Below are 17,115 nucleotides of genomic sequence, written 5' to 3'. Positions count from 1 at the left end.
ATGGAGCAGTCCTGGGTTCCACAGAGGGGCGTGGGAGTAGGAGAGGACTGTGGTCCCGAACAGAGGGGAGGAGGAAAGGAAGGTAGCGGGCCAGCTGGCCTTTCTGATCTGAACCCCCAGGTAGAAGAGGCATAAATCAGTCCCGACCAGTGGAGCCTTCCTGGCCTCTGTGCCTCGGCTGGACCGTGTGACGGGGAAACGCCAGCAATGAGTCAGGAGACCTTGATGTGCGTCCTGCTTCGTGTCCTCTTGGATGACTCTTCCCAGCTCTCAAATGCTCGGTTCCCACCTCTGTAAAATGGAGACGCTTATGTCTCCATCAGGACTCTTGTTGGAGCTCAGAACCCGGTGCACGGTAGGTGCTCTGTGCGTTATCCCTTCTCCCGTCTGCCCGTGAGTCCCAACGCGGGGCCGCTTAGCCTGAGCACAATCGGTATCTACCGTCCGTTCCCAGGTGACCTCCTGTAACCCCTTCCACCCCGGGCAGGTCGACTGACCTGTGACCCTGAGGTGTTGACAGAATCTCTGACCTCTGGGAAGGAGCTGGTCACTTTACTGAGTTTGTGCAAATAGATAAAGAACAAAGTGGCCCATAAATCAGGGCAACAGGAAAAACAAATAATTCTCTCCCCTCTGGGAAAGGAGCAGCAGGGAAGTGGCAGATGGGGTGAGGGGAAAGCGGTCCAGGCAAGTTCCCTCAGGGTTTCCCCTGATGCAGGGCACCCTGTCGCCCACCTGGCCATGGGGGGAGGGCCAGTCTTAGGAAGAGGAAGGTGTGAGTGGGGCAGGGGACCCAGGTCCCGTCCTGGCAGTGCCCCTTTATTCAACCGCATACACTAGACCTCCAGGTCTCCTCCAGGAGTCTGGCCGCTGCCAGAAGCCTGGCCTGGGGGTTGGGGAGAGAATGTCTCTTTTCTTTACAGGAATTACCGGTTGTCCAGTGTCACCGGAGGAAAGAACAAGCCAGGAATGGGCCTCACAAGACCTCAATTAAAACGCTGACTGTGTGATGATAGACCAACCTCTCGTGGCCCTGAGTCTCGGTCTCCCCACCTGTAAAGTGAGAGGTTCGTCCCCGTCCTGCCTGCCTCACCAGCGTGGGATGCAGGGACAGGAGACAACACGTGTGCAGGGACGAGGGAGCCGTGCAGTGTCCTGCGAGCCGGCCACCGCTTCAAACCCTGGCTTACGGCCGGGAGAGTGTGGGCAAGTGATCGAACCCCTCCCACCTCGGTTTGCTTTTCTGGAAAACAAGGATGGTGACAGTTCTGCCTCCTGGGGTTATTCTGACACACTGTCTAAGACACCACACAGTTATACTAGGTGTTTGCTAAGAAAAATTTCTCCCCATCCTTGTCTCATCAAGATCACACCTTCCTTTCTGGACCCTGATACCTTTCAAGGTGGCTCGAGGGCGTTTACGGAAAGGTAAGGCCTGGACGAGGAAAAGCCCGCACGCGTGTACTGCCCTGGCCAGGCCCCTGCCCGCTGCACTCAGTCTGCTCCATCCACACCCACTCAAGGCTCTGCACTTCCTGTTCCTAAGGGGACCAGCCCCCCGATGTCCCCAGGACTGAGGGGTTCCCTGGGATGTGGGACTTCCAGTACCACCTCTGCTTCTCTGAGCAGAGAAGGCCCCGCCCGAGGAGCCCACGTGGCTCCTTCCTTTCTCTGCTCAGGCCTCTTCCACCACCAGATGTCAACTACACCCCCTCCCACCTTGCTGTCTTTTCTCCAAAGCTCTTCTCACCATCTGGAATATTGTATTTGTACTTGTTTATTTATTTGTCTCACTCCCCTCTAGAATGTAATTTCTGTATGAGTAGGGAATTTGATTTTGTTTTAATTTTAGAGAATATGTCCTTTAATTCTCTAAATAACCCCAACGGGCAGGTACTCTCACGTCCATGTTTTACAGAAAAGGAAACGAGTCTGAGAGGGGTTCAGCGATTTGCCCATACTCTCCCTGCCATGAGCCAGCATCTGAGCCAGGGGGACCCCATTCTATTTCTGTTTTTGTGTGTGTGTGTTTTGGTTTTGTTTTTTTTTGTTTTTGCTGCTGTATCCCCTGGAGCTTAGAATAGAACTTAGCAGGTAGTAGGTACTTGATAACATTTTTATTGAAGGAACAAATGAATGAATGAATCTGTGGTTCTTGGATCTAGATAAAAGCAGAGAAAAGGCCAAAAGGGTTGCTTTTTAAAATGAGGATTAAAAATAAAAGTTTATGGCTGTCCTGCGTTGACTGATGAGGTGCGGGCGCTCTCGCACAAAGCAGGAAGCGGGGTTGGATGCTCGGACTGGAAAAGGAGAGACAGGGAAAGTGCAGTAAGACTTCAAAGCACCAACAGCTTCTCTTGGGCTGTGTCTAAGCATGTGAGGCCCAGAAGTGAGGCAATTAATCAGGTAATTCCAGCCCCCTTCCACCCAATGGCCTCAATTATCTGGCTATTTGAAAACTACCCGTTTTATGGGTAATGAGTGTTAATAGGCTATTGTCCGGAAACAGTCTCTCCTCCAGCTTTGCTCTGTGGTATTCAAGAGGCCCCAGGCAGCAAGAAAGGTCCAGTTCCCTGTTTGAAACTCACTCTCTGCATCTTTAACAGGAGGACAGGACGGCCGACTTCAGCAGGATGCTGTCAGAATTAAAGAGTGGGCAGAGCACCTGGTCCAGGGCCTGGAACCCTGGCTGCGAAGCAAACATTCTTTTCACTTTGGTCATCACCTTCATGTCTCTCCCGACCAGTCTAAAGCCTGACCCTCTGACTACCTGCCCTCCAGGTCCACCTCATCTCTCTAGTTCTGCAAACTCCTCCGAGTGCAACCAGAGAACTGTGAGAAGAGGAATTGCTTTCCATCCTTCCTGAATCTCCCCCCAGAACAGAGCTTGCCCTCCTGGGAAAAAAATTACTGAGCCAGAAAAAAAAAAAAAAAAAAAAAAAAAGGAGAGAGAGAGATTGCAAAGGAGAGGGAACTCCCATCTCTTGAGCCACTGGATATTGTAGCCCAAAGATTGTGCTGGGCCCTTTCAAAACACTTTCTCATTTAATCCTCACGGCAAGCCTACCAGGGGAGGGTACCATTATGATCCCATTTTTCAGATAGGGAGACTGAGGCTCAGAGGTTTCAATAGCTTGTCTAAAGTTAGGCAGCCAGGAAGTGATGAAGCTGGGACTCAAACTCAGGGCCTATGGAGTCATCAACTCCAGGGCTTTTTGGATTACATAAGTATTGAACCAAGAAAACCAGGGCCGGAAAAGTCTTATGAGATCTTGGAATCCACCTCCTTAATTTACAGGTAGTCGAAGACCACCGGAGAGTGGAAAGAGCGGTGCTAGCATAACGGGAACGGTGATGATACTATTGTAATAGTGGCAGCCAGCCCGGAGCGCGCGTCTGCTGGGTGTGGCTGAGACTGCAGGCCTGGGGCCCGCTGTGAACCCCCATTCCTGCCCCCGCTCACTCTGCGTTTCTGCCCCCTCCTGAGGTTCCAGCCTTGCTTACAGCGGCTGCCACATCATCCCCCAAGCCCTGTGGCTGCAGCCGCGAAGGTGGGTGGCCCAGGCTCCTGCTGTAGCCGGCTCTGCACGAGCTCCCACCCTCCCCGCCACCTTCCACTGGCTGAGCCAATAACTGTGGGTTTCTGGTCTTTCCTGAACTGGATGAAGGTGCCAAAGGAAGGTCTTGGTGTTTCTGTCTCTGTGAACTAAGCACCCAGCACAGGGCATCTCCCAGACCTCGTGTGTTAGGGGCGAGGAATGAGCGAGCAAAGAGGACGTGGCCGCACAGCTCTTTTCCTAGGGGTGTGCTCCCCGCAGCCAGACCTTGGTCTTCCGGAGGGGCACGCGTCCTGCCCAGCTTCGCATGTGTCTGCGAAGCAGACATTCTTTTCACTTTGGTCATCACCTTCATGTCTCTCCCGGCCAGTCTAAAGCCTGACCCTCTGACTACCTGCCCTCCCTATGTGTCTGCACGGGGTAGGAGTGGGGGACACAGTCATCTTGGAGAGGGCAGCGGGGAGGTATTGGGGAGGGATATTCTGACCTTCTCGGGCTGCTTCACATTCTGCTGAGAAGCCCCGCCTTCCTGGGAAGACGAGGTACACTCCTGTGGGTCACCCCGGGCAGCCGTGCCCTCAACACCCCGGAGCCCGGGAAGGGTGCAAGATTCCAAGTGGCGAGAGAACCTGGGAGGGGCCGATATGTCCCTTGAGGGACAAATGCCACCACCACACAGGACGGGCGGGACCTGGAGCCCGTCTTCAGCTCAGCCCTGGTCCAGCTCTCCCTGCCCGCAGCCCCAGTGCAGGGGGACGCCCGTCCCAAGCGCAGGACCTACCGTGGGCAGGGCAGGGCCGCTGAGGGCAACCAGGGTGGCGATGGGGGCTGATGTCAAAAGGAGTTGCAAAAAATTTTTTTTAAGACACTCTATTCTTTATTTCTCCGGAAAACACTAAACGACAAGAAAGCAACTCAATAATCAATGAAAACTGAAGAGCATAATACTGGTATCATTCTAAACAGCACAACTGGAAACACTCTTTCTATCAACTCTACTAGGTGTGGTCAATGTTCAAGTGAGCGGATATTAGCACTGTCACGTGGCACAGTCCACAAGTCAATCAGCAAACATTGAGCATCTACTGTATACTCAGGTCTGTCTCAGATCTGTGCAAACGTCTCTGAGCCTCAGTTTCCTCCTCTGTGAAATGGGGGTAACAATGCCCCGCATACCTCGGGCCTTTCTCTGGGAGAGACGGCAGGGGCCAGAGAGAGAGCTGACTCAGGGCACCCACAGCGGCCACCCAGCTAATGTCTGCTTCTTCCTCCTTCCCTTCCCTGCTTCATAGGAATGACAGCTTATGGGAGTAAGGACGCCTCAGGGCTGATTAGTGTGGACGTTACGTTTTTCCAAAGAACTCTCCGTGCATTCTTTTCTTCCAGCCTCACAAGAGCTCAGCAGGTTGGACAGGGCGGCCTGGAGGCCTGCAGGTCAGGCAGCAGAGGACTGTCCCAGGTCACCCAGCAGGACAGTGAGGGGCTGGGGGCCGGGACCCAGATCTCCCGACGGCCCGTCCGGCCCCATCCACAGGACTGAGATGGCAAACCTGCCCGCTCATCGGTCCTTGGGAAGGGGAGCCATCTTTTCGCCTCATAAGTTCCCCTGGCTTTTTCGTCCTGGTCAGGACAGTCCTCGACAGGGAGGTTGACGCGAAGCAACAGCCATGGACCGTGGAAGTCGGGGGGTGGGGGGGGCGGGTCTCTGATCTGCGGGGACCTGGGAGGTGGTCCCTCTCTGGACCCGAGATCTCACCCATGAGCCCCAGGCTGCCTCAGCTCCCTCAACTGACCGCGTACGCCTGGCGCATCCGTTAATTTCGTGAAATCGTAAGTGGGTTTCAATGTCCCTCGCGGCCCGCCAGGCGGAGCGGCGAGCACGCTGTCTGGTGGGCGGAAGAGGAGGGCGTGGTGACAGCAGGTCGGGTGCAGGGAAGCAGCCCGGGGGAGGCAGCAGCCAGGCCGAGGGCTTCAAAGGAGGTGGCGCCTCTCTAAACCAAGCCTCTGGAGCGGTGGTGGAAGCTGTGCTCCAGTCTGCTCTGCCTCTTGCCAGAGCTAGGGGTTCGAGGGGGTAAAAGGGCTAACTGGTCAAACAAGGGTCCGGGGGGAAACTGAGGCAGCTGCACGAGAACCTGCAGGGGCCGCTGGGGAGATCTGGAGAGAGGGCCTGACTGCCAACCTCCCGGGGCTGTTGTGAGGATCAGGTGACACAAAGGATGCAGGCTCTGTGCAGGGTGGCCCCGTTCTGCAGTCATCACTGGTTCTCTCTCTGTCGCACCCTCCTCCTGCTCCTCCTGGATTCTGGGCACACTCCAGGCCCCCTCCCCCGCCGAGTCTCCCCTCGAGGTCAGCCAGAACTTCCAGCTATGCCCGCCCTTCTGGGCCGTGTCCTGTGTGACCCCCTCCCCCAGTGTCCGTTCTCCCTCAGCTTCACCTGTCCAAATACTGTGTATTCTTTTAAACCCAGATGAGAGCAAATGACACATCAACACAGCAACATGGATGAATCTCAGAGGTGTTATGTTGAGTTTAAGAAGCCAGACACAAAAGAGAACATACACGTATGATTCCATTTACATGAAGTTTTGAGACAGGCCAAGCTAACCTACAGCGATAGAGATCAGAACAGAGGTTGCCCCTCGGGCGGGGGGGGGGGAGGGATTGGCTGGGAGGGGCTTTGCAGGCTGGTGAAAACCTTCTTTATCTTCATAGGGGTGGTGGTTCCACAGGGAGACCTTTTTCAAACTGTAAAAACTATACACTGAAAATCTGTACATTTTATAGCCTGCAAATTATACTTCCGTGAAAACATAGGATGCGTAATTCATAATAGCTGAAAAGGCGAAGCAACACAAATGTCCATCAGTGGGTGAGTGGATAAATAAAATGTGTCATATCTATACAATGAAATGTTATTTGATATTAAAAATGAAGGTCTGATACATGCTACAATATCATGCTACCACATGGATGAAACCTGGAAATATTTGCTAAGTGAAAGAAGCTAGTCCAAAGTCACATACTGTATGATTCCTTTTATATGAAACGTCCAGAACAGGCAAATCCACAGAGGCAGAAAGTAGATTAGTGGTTGCCTAGGGCTGGGAGAACTGACACTGCTAAAAGACGTGGGATTTCTTTTTCCGGGGGATGAAAGTGTACTAAAATTTTTTGTGATGGATGCACAACTCTGTAAATACACTAACAAACACTGAATTGTACATTTTACATGGGAGAAATGTATGTGAATTATATCTCAATAGAGCTGCTTAAAAGTTATGCCAATATAAAGAAAACAGTCAAAATATCACTCCTCGATCGTTTATCTTTTAATTTTTCTAATAAAATTAATAACTAAAATTTGACAGACACTTATAATTTACCTGGCATTTTGCTCTTATCTCATGGAATGGTCGCAAATTAACCAGTGAGAGAGAAATCAGCCCTATATTAGTGGATATGCATGGGCTATGGCCCAGATTGGAACTGGGTTCAAATCCAGTTCTGCTATGTGCTAGCAGTGTGGTATTGAACAAATCATTCCAATACCTGAACTTCATTTTTCTCATCTGTAAAAATGGTGGTGATAACACCTACCATGAAGGGGTGGTGGTTGAGAGAATTGGGGATAATGCACATGTATAGTTAGCACTCAACAAAAAGTCTTACTCTTTTCTCCATTTTATAGATGAAGACGCAAGGTCAGGCAAAGCTGATCAGGTAAGGTGCCTAGACTAGTACTCAGGCTACTGGACATGGGTCCTCTTGTCCTATGTCCATCCACACTTGGTCACTTACCGAATGGTCTGGGCTCCAGCCACAGCGACCAAGGTAGTTGTTGGCACAAACAGATACTCAACAAATGCTTGCTTGAATGTAATACAGCACAAGAGAGGAGATTGAAAATCAGAGGAGTTAAATACAACCCCTTGGAAAACACCTAATTTCTAGTTCGATGTCCGTGGTGTCAATGTGTCGCAACCCCAGAATCTCAGTCCTCATCGACACTGGCCTGTAACTGAAGATAAACACGCTGTCATGCTGTCTGCTGGACAAGTCATGGAGGTGGAGGAGGGTCCTACATCAGACACTGTAGAATGGGATTTGCCTTGCTACCAGCAAAAAAAAAAGGAACGATCAAATGTCAAGTAGTGGCAAAGAAAGACCACTCGTTTACCAGATTATGTGAATATTTGCTGTGTGGATATATAAGAGGAGGAGGTCAGTGTAGCCACCAGTTCTATTCAGGCAGTGACACATGGTTGATAGGAGCCAGAGGAACTGTGTTCTAGGTATGCAGTTTAATCCTTGCAGATGCACAGCAAAAATTCTAGTGAGTGAAAAGCATGGTATGGGCCCAAGAAGGTGGGGACCACTGGCTCATCCATTGACTGTATGACTGAAGAGCTTGGAGAGATCGAAACTTCTTCCCAAAAGAAACAAGTGCAAATATTTCATCCACATACAATTTCCCCTTGAGTCTTTGAACACGAAATCCATGCAGCTTCAGAAGCAGCATGTCAACATTCCCTTTCTGTGTGTTGACAATGCAGATAACGTCATTTCATCATACATCTCATTCTTTTGACCTTCCTGAGGCCCCCTGACCTCTCCCTGCTGAACAGCTGGTGGGGCCGACGTGCCCATGGCAGCCCACAGTGTCACCTAACCCTATTGGCCAATTATTTAATCTTCTGACCTGAGTAAACAATCCGGGAAGGGGGTAGCCCAGTGCCCTTCGGTCAATCTCCAGCTAGAGAGCTTATTGTGAATTACGGTGGGGAGGGCAGAGCGGCAGAGGAAAGCTGTGTGTTTGCTTTCTTCACTTTCGGAAACCTGTTGCTCCACCAGCACTTTGTTTCTTTGGTGCTGAAATATACATAACATAAAATTTATCATTTTAACTATTTTCAAGTGTACAATGCAGCGGCACTAAGTATATTCCCATTGATGTGCAACTGTCACCACCATCGATCTCCAGAGCTTTTTCATCATTCTAAATGGAAACTCTATACCTGTTAAACAAAAACTCCCCATTTTCAGCTCCTAGAAATGTCTCTTCTACTTTCTGCCTCTATGAATTTCACTATTTTTAGGTACCTCATATAAGGAGAATCATATAATATTTGTCCTTTTCTGTTTGGCTTAATGAAGGCTTAGCGTAATGTCTGCAAGTTTTATCCATGTTGTAGTATACGTCCTTTCCAAGGCTGAGTAATATTCCATTGTATGTATAGACCACATCTTATTCATTACTAGCACATTTTTACTATCTACCATCTGGTTCTATTCTAGGCACTTTGGTTGTATGGGTGAGGAGACTAATGAGGTTAACAGCATTTAGACATTCTTAATATAATTGATGATTAAATCAATATGCTACTAAAAGATGGTGGTGATGGGGTTAACAGAGGGAGACATTTCTGAGGACTGGCTTAATCAGAGATTTGGGAAGTGACCTGAAATATACAGTTTCCTGTGTGCCTATTGATTCTCCCTTGTAAATTGTTCTTTTTTATATTTGTGTACTTGAGCAGGCTGAGAGAAGGGTGAGTTAGCTGTAATGTGTCAATTTCCCTTTTATTTATTTATTTATTTATTATTTTTTTTTTGCGGTACGCGGGCCTCTCACTGTCGTGGCCTCTCCCGTTGCGGAGCGCAGGCTCCGGACGCGCAGGCTCGGCGGCCACGGCTCACGGGCCCAGCCGCTCCGCGGCACGTGGGATCCTCCCGGACCGGGGCACGAACCCGTGTCCCCTGCATCGGCAGGCGGACTCTCAACCACCGCGCCACCAGGGAAGCCCCTTCCCTTTTATTTTTAAACAGTTCCCTTATTGGCTTCCCTATCTTGTACCCTGCTGTTGGTGCCTCAACTTCATTATCAGCTTTCTTATTATCATTTGCTATTTTAAAACCATTTTCCCCCCTACTATGGTCAAGTGTCTTTGGGGATGATACAAAGTAGAAAAAATATACCTTGTCTGTTATCCATCTGTCAACTTGATTTCCTTTTATTTGAAGTTATCGATAAATTTCACCCAACCCTTCCTCCCCCATCCCGCCCTTCTGTCATCTCTCCGTCTCTCCTCTCTGCAGCCTCTTCTCCTGTGTCTGTTTGGTTCCTCTGGAGCCGTTGGCTCAGCATCATCTGTCTGTGCCCCTTTCCCTCTGGTCAGCAAAGTGACCAAGTAGAGCATGGCCTGAACGCTGCAGGTTTTTCTTATTCCTTTGCTGCTTATTATTCTTTAGATTTGGTGCTATTTTGGATGTCTTGGGTTAGTAGGGACTTAAACTCTGATCAGTGAGGGTTTCTGATATTTACTGATATTATGATAGTTTATTAATTTCGATTTATAATGAAAAAAAATCTTTCAAAGAGTGAGCCTAAGGGCTTCCCTGGTGGCGCAGCGGTTGAGAACCCACCTGCCGATGCAGGGGACACGGGCTCGAGCCCTGGTCCAGGAGGATCCCGCATGCCGCGGGGCAACTAAGCCCATGCGCCGCAACTACTAAGGCTGAGCTCTAGAGCCCGCGAGCCACAACTACTGAAGCCCGTGTGCCACAACTGCTGAAGCTCACGCGCCTAGAGCCCGTGCTCCGCAACAGGGGAAGCCACCGCAGTGAGAAGCCCGCGCACCGCAACCAAGAGTAGCCCCCGCTCGCCGCAACCAGAGAAAAGCCCGCGCACAGCAATGAAGACCCAACGCAGCCAAAAATAAATAATGAATAAATAAATTAAAAAAAAAAAAAAGAGTGAGCATAACATACAAGGCTGGTCCTCTCCCCCAAGAACATTCCAGCAGTACTCAACTAACTGCTGTGGTCCCTTGTGTATACCAGGCATTACCCCTCTCTTTGCCTTTGCCCAACGGCTCCCATGAACTAGACGTTTAAACAAATATGCCATGTGTCTTTCTGCTGTGGCACCTCTAAAGCTTTGCTGCACGCGTTTGTTTAAATGTCCGCCTTTTCCTCTCGATCTGAGCTCTTCCAGAGCAGTGACGGAGGCACAACAATGAATAAGTCACAATCCTTTTACTCAAGCAGCTAACAACATGGGAAGACAAACATATAAAAGCCAACTACGAAACGAAGCTGCGAGGGATATGCTTCGGAGGAAGAAATAATCCAGTGTATAGAGGGGGGTTAAGTGTCTGGGGAGTTTTTAGTTAGAAACTGAAAAATGGGAAAGATTTACAAATGAAGAAGTACTGGGGTGGAGTGGGGGCATTTCAGCCAATGCGAACAGCGTGAGCCAGAAAGTGGAAAGTGCGTTCAGAAAATGTCACATTGGCTGGGGAGGTGAGAGAAGTGACCTAGGAATTGAGGAAGGCCTTGGATTGCCAGCCCAGCCATCAGCGCTTGTTCCGGGCCCATGTGGAGCCACTGAGGGCTGTGGAGATGGGTGGCTGTAGTCCCAGTGTGCCTTAGGAAGATTAATCATTGTGGTGAGGGCAGCGAGACGGAAGCAGAGGCTCTTGCAACAGAATTGAAGAGATGGTGAGAGTGGGTGGAGACCAGGAGCAGGATGGAACTATGGATGCTTCCCTGGGTAGGAGTTTCCCGTGGATGTATCAGTGGGCGGAAGAAAGTGGATGGAGAAGCGTTTCTCCACCAACGGGGCAGTTGCCAGAAAGAAAGTTGCTCTCCCAGGCCCAGTGTTTATTGTTCTCTGTCACAGTCTATTTTCTGTTACATAATGCATCAGGCTGACCCCTACCCCACAGACTCTGCCCGGAGGCCTTTCCTGGCCTCAGCCCTTGGGCCTGTGACTGGGCCACTGGGCTGACAGGCCCTCCCGGGCAGCTCCTCTTCTGTCCCCCGGGGTGGGCGGGCTCAGCAAAGCTGCTAAGCCCCTGCGGGGGCTTCCACCCCTGGTAGCAGCAGAAGAGGTGCAAGGGTAGGCGAATCAAGGCAGATCAGAATGTGATAGAAGCACAATTCCCCACCCGATCATTTGCCTTGGAACAATCATTTACCCAGTTTCCTGATCTTACCTGCAAGAGAACAAGATCTGGCACAATAAAAAGTGCTAGAAAGAGATGGCTCAACATTGAAGAAAATAAAACAGAAATGGGCCATCACCTCCGGTACTGATGTTGTCAGGGCCCCTATTATCGCTTTGGTCTTTAAGGGCTGGAGAGAGACGTTGAAGAAATGGGGCTGCCCCCCACCGCGAGTTCTGGACAACTCATAGTGAGAAGAGCGCTGAGTGGTACCCGGAGCTACTCAAGTCCGGCCTGGAGACCGGGCAGGTCCAAGGAATCAGGCCCTGGTCTCCAGACCAGCCATAGTAGAACACTCAGGAGCACAGTGTGTGTGCGTGTGCGTGTGCGTGTGCGTGTGTGTTGAAGGGGGGAGGTGGAGTGTTTCTTGAGCTGGTGCCCGTTTGGGCCCTCCTGGTGGGGCCTGGCCTGCCCGGGATGTGGAGGCTGAGAGTGGCACCGCGCCCAGTGCCTGGAGGGGGCGGCTCCCCTGACCCCCAGGGGCTGCGTGGGAGAAGGGCCCAGGGAGGAGCTGCCAGAGAAGACCTTCCATCCACAGCCAGAGATGCCCCCGAGGGGAGGCTGTGGAGGGCAGAGCGCTCCAGCTCAGGACAAGAGCCTGCGTCTGTACATGGAAATATAGGTTCCTCTAGGACCGCTCTGGCAGAGCCCCAGGAGCCCTCAAAGCCGTCCACCAGTTGTGTATTCAGTTAACAAAAATGCGGTATGTACCTACTGCGCTCCGTGGGGTTTCTAGGTGCTGGAACGAAGTGAACATCTCTCCCTCCAGAGCTCCCATCCCACAGTGAGAGGAATGACAGCTCGCGTGGAAGGTAGCAGTTTACAGGTTCTCCCACTATGAAATCTCCATCTTTGGGAAGGTAAGTGATTTCGCCCAAGTTCAAAGAGCTAATAAGTAACAAAGCAGATAACGTCATCCAGGGGCCCCCTCCACAACCTGACTCTCAAGGAGCGGTGATGAGCAAGTAGAATGAAGTAAAAGCACTTTGTAAACCAAGATGCACTGAGCCGTGGCTGTCATCATGAATATGAAGGAAATCGGAGGGGAGCCAGTCTGGAGGGGAGCAGAGATGGAAACAGTCCCTCCTTGGTGCGCTCGGGCTTTGGTTCGGCGGGCGGCGGAGGGGGGGGAACATGTCCTGTGCTCCCCCGCAAATGCCTGTGTCCCACTGTCTTCCTCTAATCTTTTGGCATGCGTCAGAAATGTTTGTTTTGGAAGCTGAAGGACCAAGCTTGTACCAGTTAAGACGAGTCCACCGCTGGACAAAAGGCAGTGCACTCAGACCCCTCTGCACGCAGGAATTCATCCTGTCACCTCTGTGTACCATCCATAACCCTAAAAGACGGTCCTGTCATCTTATCTGGCAAGTGGGGTTTTAGCAGTCCCTTCATTAAGCCCGGAGAACAAAGGCGGCTGGATGAGGGTCCCGGAACGTCCAAACACGCTGTCACCCCGAGTGTGAGGCTGAGGCTGCCTGGGGAGGGCCGGGCGCTGTTTACAGATGGGAGAGATAACCGCAGAGGAAGGTCGTCAGGGCTTCTTTTCCATTCCCCTACCCTGCCCCCCTGGGGGGCGTCCCTGACCACCCTGATGCTCCAGCTGGCCTGGGGGACTTTCTAAGCTCCTGATGGAGGAATGCAGACAGCCCAGGACCCCTACCTTCACGGCTTGTGAGAGAGGAGGGGGTGAGGAGTGGGGGCAGGGAGCCTACAGGAACCAAGAATCGGATTTGACAATAGCACTGCCATTGCTGCTAAGGGCAGAGCTGGTGGAAAATAGGAACTGAAGCAGTTGGAGTCACCCCGTCTGAGCCAGAGTGTTCTGAGAAATCTCTGCTTCATACTCCACCCAGCTAACCTCCTCGCCCCGGAACAGCAGTGCCCTCTCTGTCATCAGAGACAAGGGGCTCCTCAGAGGTGGCTTGGATGCTGTCAGTGACGGGGAGCTCACTCCTCCGGGGGGGGGGGCTCTGTTCCTTTAGAGGGCAGCTTGCCTGAAAAACCTCTCCAGGGCTGAGCTATATCTTCTACCCCCTGTGTCAGCAGGTTGAATGTTTACCTTGGCTTTGTGCTCTAAGACACTCCCAGGAGAGAAACTTTCTAGTGGATGAATTATTATTATTATTCTCACTACCACCAAAACTCATGATAATCATCATCATTATTAATGATAACACCTTGCACTGAAAGAGTACTTCTTACTTTTCAAAGTACTTTCACACCCAAGAGTTTATTTACTTATCTTAACAGCCCTGGGAAAGGGGCTTGAATTAACCTTATTTTTTCAGATAAGGGAAGTAAGCCTTGGAGAGATAAAGTCACAGGTACAGGCCGGTAAGAAAAAAGGTGGGACCAGACTCCACGTTTCCTCACTCTTTGTTTGTGATGCTTGACTCGAAAGTAGCTCTCACCATCTCTAGACGTTCTTTGAGGGTTAACTTTGTGTTTAGAGGCATTTCAAAGAATCACCTCTGCCCTGAAGATTATGGTGGTCCTCTCCCCACTCCAGAATGAATAGGTGTTGTTACAAGATTTCAATCAATATTAGAAATACACTTGGATTAAAAATAAATTTTTTATTGGAGTATGGTTGATTTACAATGTTGTGTTAGTTTCTGCTGTACAGCAAAGTGAGTCAGCCATACATACACATATCTCCACTCTTTTTCAGATTCTATTCCCATACAGGTCATTACAGAGTAGTGGACAGAGTTCCCTATGCTATACAGTAGGTCTTATTAGCTATCTCTTCTATATATAGGAGTGCATATATGTATTTAAACACTGGAAAAGTTTGTTTTGAGAGCTAGTGAGGTCCCCGTGCCTGGAGCTGGGAGCACGTGAGCTGATTAAGTATAGATATGATAAAGGACATTTGAGGACCAGGTCAGTGGTTAGAGTATAAGATATCCAGGTATGTTTAAGTTTAGTGGCAGGGAAACTTCTTTTCTTCCCAGGCCCCGCTGTTAGCAGATTTGAGGACTCACATAGGAGGGCCCATTTGGGACACGATGCTGTGTGTCAGAGCAAGACGGTACTGCTGCTTCCAGCACAGGGCTGCCGGCCTCCCGGACACTTCGTGGCTTCTTCACAGCCTCCTTGCAATCAGGGAGCCTCCGCACAGACCCACAGGGCTGCCCTTGACCCTAGGACAGACCTTTTGCGCTTCAGATCTTGTTTCCATGAGTTAAGTCACCTTGTCTCCCCTCATGACCAGCAGAGCTCTTCCTCCTGCTGAACAGACCTGCTCTAAGGTCAGCCCCTAAGACACCTCCTCCAGGAAGCTCTTCCTGATTTCCACAGCCTGCCGAGCCCCCGGTCTTCTGAGAGTCCCGGAGCCTGCCAGTCAGGACCTCCCATTTGGCTTTCAGTGTGGAAACCTAGGGGTGTCAGAGATGCCCCTTTTCCAGCATGGGCTGTGTCCCCGTCAGGATGCTCCCATTCGGGGCAGCCTCCGCTCTGGCCCCCCGTGCACCAGTCTCCTCTCATCACCCCCCTATGAAATGCCTCCGGTGGTCCCCCAGCACCAGCAGGGTCAGTCGCCCTCTTCTCCCTGCACGTACCGGCCTTCGGGTTTGTCCTGTTGCTCCCTTCGGCCTCGATCTGCATCTGCCTCCCGCGCGCTGGCCCTCACTCAGACGGGCTTGAATAGGGCACATCCTCCCGCCGCCCTCTCAGTGTGGAGCAGCCATCACTCCCCGTGTTCAACTGCCCGGAGATCTCCCTTCCATCCTTGTGATGGTTAATTTTATGTGGCAGCTTGACTGGGCTAAGGGATGCCCAGATAGCTGGTAGAACTTTGTTTCTGGGTGTGTCTGTGAGCAAGTTTCTGGAAGAGGTGAGCATTTGAATCAACAGACTGAGTAAAGAAGATCATCTTCACCAGTGTGGGTGGGCATCCTCCAATTTGTTGAGGACCTGAATAGAACAAAAAGGCGGAAGATGGGTGATGTGCCGTCTGGGACACCCGTCTTTTCCTGCCCTCGGACATCGGCGCTCCTGACCCTCCGACCTTTAGACCCGGACCTCCTGCTTCCAGTTACTGGGTTTTTGGGGGGGGGGGGGTTAGATTGAATTACACTACCAACTTTCTTCGTTCTCCAGCTTGCAGATGGCAGACTGTGGGACTTTGGGGCCTTCCTAATTGCATGCACTAATTCTTATAATAAATGTAACAAATGTAAATGTAAATTTGTATTTATATATAAAACTTCTTTCGGTCTGTTTCTCTGAGCACCCCGATATAACCCTTCAAGACTCAGCTCGAACGCCACGTTCTCTAGGAACACTGACTCTCCCGACTAGCAACCTGCTCCAGCCCTGCCAGGCTGGGAACCGTCTTCCCTTCTTTGTGGAGCCGCTGACTGTGTGCACCACCCCTTGGTTGGTTCTGATCACAGAGAAGCGTGCTCATTTGTCTGTGAATATACTTCCCAGACGGAGTTCTGGTGTCCCTGCTAGGAAAGCATGTTCTCATGCTCAGAAGAATTCATTGACACACACTTGTCTGCATGTCCCAAGACCTTTGTTGATCTGGATGGAATCCTCCCACACACTCTTAACCTCTTCAGTAGCGAGTGTGAATGCACACGCATACACACACACAGAGCACACGCATGCAACGTACGACACATGCACACAGCACACCTGATACACCACACGGGGATACAGTGCACGCAACACACAGGACACGTGACACGTGCACGTAACACCCGAGACACAACAAACATACGCTGTTCGGAACCACCTCCCACTTCAAATTCCAACACGTTTGCAGCTTTTTCTGCCCGACAGGTAATGGGCTGAGTAGACAGAGAGTAGCCCTCAGTCAAGTTCTCTGGGGTCTAAGGACTGGGACTGATTCACTGTGTGGTGATGGGCAGGTGCCCTGACTTTTCTGGGTTTTTTCTGCAAGATGAAGGGATGGTTCTGGGATCCAGAAGGTTCCTATTTGGTCTCTACGCTAAGATTCTAAGCAAAAGTGAAGAAAGGAGCGCTCTCTGAGTCCTGCTCCTCAAGGAAACTGGCAAGTGCTTTCCCAGCTTCGCAGGAAGACAGACTAGTGAAGTCTGCATTCACACCAGAGCCGGAATGCAGGCCATCAGGAACAGAGACTGCGGAGGCACGGAGGAACCTCCTGAGGAAGGAAGCGTTTGAGAGAGAGACCTCAGATAGCACAGCGTGATTTGGGAAGTGTCAGGGGGAAGAGTACCCCCCCCCTTCCTCTGTCACTACTAGTTGTCAAGGCGATGTTTGCTTCGTCTACACTTTCCTACAGTCATTGCCCTGTGATCAGCAAAGCGCCCACAGCTCAGACAAGCACTCGCTGCATGCGGTTGAGGGAGCAGAGGCCTCGCCCCCTGACAGCTGGCAGCCTAAGTGGGGCCTTCCTCCTGGGCTGCTGTGCTGAACCTGCTTTCTGGCGTCAAGCAGTAGCTTCCCTCGTCAATCCCTGTCTGGTGCCGTGACACTTTTTTTTTTTTTTTTTTTTTGTGGTACGCGGGCCTCTCTCTTTCGCGGCCTCTCCCGCCGCCGGCCACAGGCTCCGCACG

General features: G+C 51.1%; 1 pseudogene; it reads right to left on the bottom strand.

Annotated features, from left to right (window-relative positions):
• Positions 1–17,115, bottom strand: part of LOC102975430 (reticulocalbin-1-like) — a 51,064-nt pseudogene that overhangs the window by 29,025 nt on the left and 4,924 nt on the right.

The sequence above is a fragment of the Physeter macrocephalus genome, chromosome 12 (genome assembly GCF_002837175.3).
Source record: "Physeter macrocephalus isolate SW-GA chromosome 12, ASM283717v5, whole genome shotgun sequence".
NCBI lineage: Eukaryota > Metazoa > Chordata > Mammalia > Artiodactyla > Physeteridae > Physeter > Physeter macrocephalus.
The sequence above is the reverse complement of the archived record's forward strand: the minus strand, read 5'-3'. Positions and strand labels throughout refer to the sequence as shown.